This window comes from Pygoscelis adeliae, unplaced genomic scaffold, assembly GCF_000699105.1.
Source record: "Pygoscelis adeliae isolate BGI_AS28 unplaced genomic scaffold, ASM69910v1 Scaffold209, whole genome shotgun sequence".
Taxonomy (NCBI): domain Eukaryota; kingdom Metazoa; phylum Chordata; class Aves; order Sphenisciformes; family Spheniscidae; genus Pygoscelis; species Pygoscelis adeliae.
Window position 1 is genome coordinate 3,391,540 of NW_008825538.1, and position 5,262 is coordinate 3,396,801.

A 5,262-nucleotide genomic window follows, 5' to 3' on the forward strand; every position below is an offset into this window, starting at 1 on the left:
AGCGTGATACCTCACCGTCAGCACCCGGCAGGAGATGCTGAGACCAGGAGAGCTGGCGGGACATTGAGAGAAGCATCCCACCATGCAGCTCTGGTCATGTTGGGCCGCTTGCCCTTCTCCCCTGCTGGGACATTCTGCAGGTCTCTTTTTTGTCCTGTTATTGAGGGCTAGCCCAAAGCCCAAGATGTCAATGAAAGCCAAGGATGAGTTCAGTGGTCTGACAGGTCCCAGGCCTGGACACCACCACCCTGGCTACACCAACATGGAAATAGAGGGTGATGGCAGCTCCCAGAAACTCCCCAACTGTCACCTGGTTGGATCCAGGGAGAAGAAACTGATGAGGGAGAACCGGGTACGAGATGCCTTCTTCTACAAGCATACGCTGGTCCACAAGGTTTGTTTGTTGGAGATGTTGGACCCTGATAGGGTTCCCTCCCAACAAGTTAGGGTTTCCATCCACATTCACACCCTGCTCTGAGCCACAAGCTCCATCTCTGCAGGTGGGCTTTCCCATTGCCCACAGTCTTTCATGCCAGAGTCGCAGCCCTGCGAGTGCTGCTGGTGTACAGGAAGGCCCTGCAACAGGGAAGCCAGCACACAGCTGTGGGCTGCTCTGCCTTGCAGTCATCCTCTTGCAGCCATAGTGGTGGGCCCACACTCACAAGCTCTCCAGCAGTCTGGTGGGAGGCAGCGAGCTTAGACTAAAGGAAGCGAGGATGCTCATCTCCTAACTTACCTCCTAGGAGCTACTTGTGGCACATATACAGTCCACAGCAAGAGACAGGATGCCCCAGAGGACCATCCTGCTCCATCTTCTGAGATGTGTCTAGGGCAGGTAGGCTGAGTTGCCCTATGGACGTGGGTATTTTGGCCTACTCACTACTGAAGGAGCCCAGGCAGCCAAGTGGGACCAGGGTAGCATTCACATCACTCACCCATCAGTCTCTGCAGTGTTGTCTTCTGGATCTGAGCGGGTACCTCAGCTCCCTTTGTAGTCACCAAAGGCCCTCTGGAGGTGCAATTCACCCAGACTGCTTGCAACTGCTTTAAAGCAAGATGAACTGCACCCTAAATTCCCCTGGCTGTACAAGTTAGATCTCCATCAACTATAAAGGGAGCATAGAGAGACCTCTAGGCCTTTTACCTGTCTGCATCTAGTCATATAGTTCCCACCCTTGGTGACTGAAGCTAGGTGAGATAAGGATTTGCGTTAATGGAAGAGAAACCAGGGTAGGTGAGGCCCCCATGGCTGGAACAAGCAAAATGGGCTTGACGGTGAAAAAATTGATCTGCCCTATAGGGGTGTCCCTGCTTGGATGGGATCTGTGCTGATGACTGCTCAGGGCAGAGAGAGAGGACCTCAACGGTGGATGCCAGCTCCCGGGACAGAGTGGGTATTTAGTCCCAGCTCCTCACTCCACCTAAAGCCAACCTGTGGGGTGAGTGGCATGTCCCTGGGCTCTCAGCACTGCCATGCAGTGACACAGTGAGCCAGATCAGCTCGTGGCATTAGCTTGACCTAGCTAACTTACCATTGCAGCAACCCAACCCAGCACACTGGTGCCAACCCAAGGGACATGTAATTTTTCAGGACTACCACGGCATTTGCTGGAGAAGCATCTTTGCAAGTGGCTTGGTCGCCCAGCCCGACATCTCTCTGTTGCAGACACATGATGTTTAATGCAAAGCAGAGCAGCAAATCTTCCCTCCTGGTGCTGAACAGGATGGTGTTGTGCTCAGCTATAGTTTTAGCTGCGATCGCCAGTTGGATTACCCCCTCCATTATCCTGTTCGTTCCATTTCTTTATGATAAAATTATCATTTATCCATTTTATCATTTATGCTTGGTTGTCAGTCAGCTGTGATAACTGTAGGGGAGGTTATTCTTTATATTACACCTCCTAAACAGGCTGGTGCCTCCTAATCCGATACCAGCAGGAGCAGATCTACCTCCTTCAGTCCCTTTTCCCCCATCCCATCAGCTGGCCACCACTGAAAAGGAGAGGAACACCCCTCAATGCTACTGCTTCTAGTATAGCAACTCTAAACATACTCCTTTAAGGTCCTTTCAAAGGATATCACCTTAGCATGAGCCTTGAGAAGGAGGTTGTGTGCTCAACCCAAGCCCATCTGTCCCTTGCCTTACCCATATGTCCCTTGTCCCCTTCCTTGTGACCATGCAGTGGCTCACCCAGATGAACACTAACCTGGCAGGGCTTGGCCTCAGCTATACCGCTGAGCTCAGAAGGGTTGTTTCTGCAAGGCTGGGACCTCGGGAGGCTGCAAATGTGACCCCTGAGCCCATACAACATCTGTGCCAGATGGTGGGAGAGGAGCAGCATCACCCTGGAGTCCTCCCATCACTCTCCTTGTGCCAGCACTGATCTCCTGAGGTAGACCCAGCTCACACCAGCAGGAAGGGAAAGGAGTCCTGCAGGTGTAGCTTGTACCAGCTTGCCAGGCAAAAGATCAGTGCGAAAGAATGTACCTACAAGTATAACTTCATGGATTTACCTTGGGGCCTCTGTCACTGAAGAACTATTGCCCCAGCTCACGCCCTGGCCAGATGTTGCCACACAGCAAAGGTTTTGGGTGAAGTCACCCTCGGGAGAGGAGAAGCCAAGAGGACTTCTGCTCTGGCCTGGCTGTGCACTGTGCACACAGCCGCGGGAGGGACAGCCCGGGCTCCCCAGCTAACCACCCTGACAAAGACCGTCCACCCCTCCCCAGGGCATCCATCGGCTGCTGTTCTTCTGCAGGAACCTGCTGGGGACCTTCTCCCCTTTCCATGGTTTTCCTCTGGGAAGGAAAGCTATGGACCTGGCCAGACAGAAGCAGGACATCCAGGAGCCTGGGGAAGGCACAGCTTGCACCCCCTGCTCGGTTTGAGTGCCTTCAGGGAGGATACGTCAAAATTGGTGTCCTGTCAGCAGCAAGTCTTGAACAGAAGTCCCTTTTCTGCAGGAGACGGAGAGGGACAGTCATCCCTGGCTGTCCCCATGTCCCCTTGGGCAACATCTGAGCGGTGTTGGAGATGTGCCTCAGGGCCCCAGTGTGTACCAGGACATGGTACGAGGACAATGGTCCCCGGCCGGATCCTGACACAAGGGGCGTGGTGTGGGAGACGCGGCCCCGGGCCAGCTCGGCTGCCCACTCACACAGCATCTCCCGGTACCCCACCGCATGGCTTCTCCTCGCAATGCCTTTTCTCTGCAGCAAGATCAAAAGGCATCCAACCCACTGATCGCTCGGTTTTGTGTCGAAAGGCTCCTTGATTACCTCACCATTAGTTGCACCCATTAAACAAAATCCTAAAGGTTTTAGACAAAGCTGAGGTTTCAGATGAGAGGGCGAAGGAATGACTCAGTGCCTTTAAATGCCAAAGTCTTCTCCTCCGTCCTGTTTGTACAGCACCTAGCACAAGGGGTCCAGGTGCACGCCTAGGGCTCTGAAACACCGCCGCAATTAAATAATAAGTGTAATAGCAGCTGTACTCCCACCAGCAGGGTTTTGTTTTATTATTTAAATATTCAGTTATGCTTGGTAGCACCTCTTGGAGATGCAGTTTGCTTCGGTGAGGTGGAGAGTGACCCCCCGGCTGGCCACCAATAGCCACTGTTGCAGCACGGGGATGGCTGGGAGCCTCTTGGTGCATGCCAGCACCCATGGGAGCAGCCCCGGTGCCAGTGAAAGCAAGGACAGGGTAGGATGCAGCAGCCCCAGGGTCCTGCGGTTCCCCGAGGGCTGGGGCAGGGCTGAGCAGGGGGATTTCTAGCTGATATTAGAAGCTTATAGGGCCTATAAAGGTGGTGAGCCCCCCACTTGGGACTTGTCCAAATGAGACCCCCGGTTGTAGACATCTCTCCAGCTGAGAGCATCTGGGGACAGCAGTCACAGTGGTGTCACCTGGAGCTGGGTGCAGGCAAAGGGGAGCAGGGAGGGGTGCAAAAGCGGTCTTCTCCTCCCTTTCCACCTGGAGAATCAGCAACAAACACTGAATTTCAACCCTAAAAAAAGAGCCAATGCAAAACAAGCAGTGCCGTGGTTTGGCAGTGCTGCCTGAGGTTTGGGCTGATGATCGTTGACTCACCGTTGGGCACCGAACCCAATGTGAAGACAACCTCCAGGAGGACAGGTCTCCGCAGGGACCTTGGAGACCCTCTGCCCAGCTCCTGGCATCGGCTGGCCACAGCCCTGCATGGAGCCCACTGCCGGCTCCTGGTGCCGACGGGGCTCCTGGGAAGCAGGTTGCCCTCAGCCCGTTGCTTCTCCTGCCAGGTCCAGCTCATTGTTTCGGAGCAGTGGTGGGAACCACCTGCATTTATTGCAGAAGAAATAGTGCCATCTACTGACATTAATAACCGTATTCCTAGAAAGCGAGGGGTGGATGCTTCTCTCTCTTATGCCGATGGGTGTTTGGGGTCATGCCAGCCTGAGAAATGCCCACTCAGGGTCACGCTGGTGGGGCAGCCCCACGAGTGATTCACACACAGGGCTGGGGTGCACAGGAAGCCTGAGAACCCCCTGGACATCCAGAGTGGCCCTGTGGTTGGGATGGCAGACCCTGAGCACCCCCAGGAGAAGGGCTGGAGGGGAAGGTGCTGGTTACTGCCACCCAGCAGAGTTTAATTGACTTCTTATCCCCTTCACTGTAATTAATGAACAAACCTAAACCCCTCCAACAGCCTGGTCTTCAAGTGTCATCTCCCATCCCATAAAATTCCTTAGTATAGCTTTTTCCTCCCTGATCTGTGGTCCTACCTCCTCTGGTCCTGTGGGGTGCTGGAGTTACTGGGGCTCCTGGAAGAGTTACTGGAGAAAGTCCTTTGGCCGGTAATGGTAAGGGCTGAGATTTTTTTTAATGGTCCTTCCCAGCTTCATGAAAGCCTCACCTCCCATACAAGTCCTTGGGAGGTAACTGCCTTCAGCACGATGGTCCTTACATGAATTTCAGACTAAATATAAGCAAGAAATTTTTTACACTGAGGGTGGTGAAACACTGGAACAGGTTGCCCAGTGTCGTGGTTTAACCTCAGTCGGCAATTGAGCACCACGCAGCCGCTCGCTCACTCCCACTGCTCCACCAGTGGGATGGGGGAGAGAATTGGAAGAGTAGAAGTGAGAAAAACTCGTGGGTTGAGACAAAAACAGTTTAATAATTGAAATAAAATAAAATAATAATAATAATAGTAATAATAAGAATACATAAAGCAAGTGATGCACAGTGCAATTGCTCACCACCCGCCAACCGATGCCCAGCCA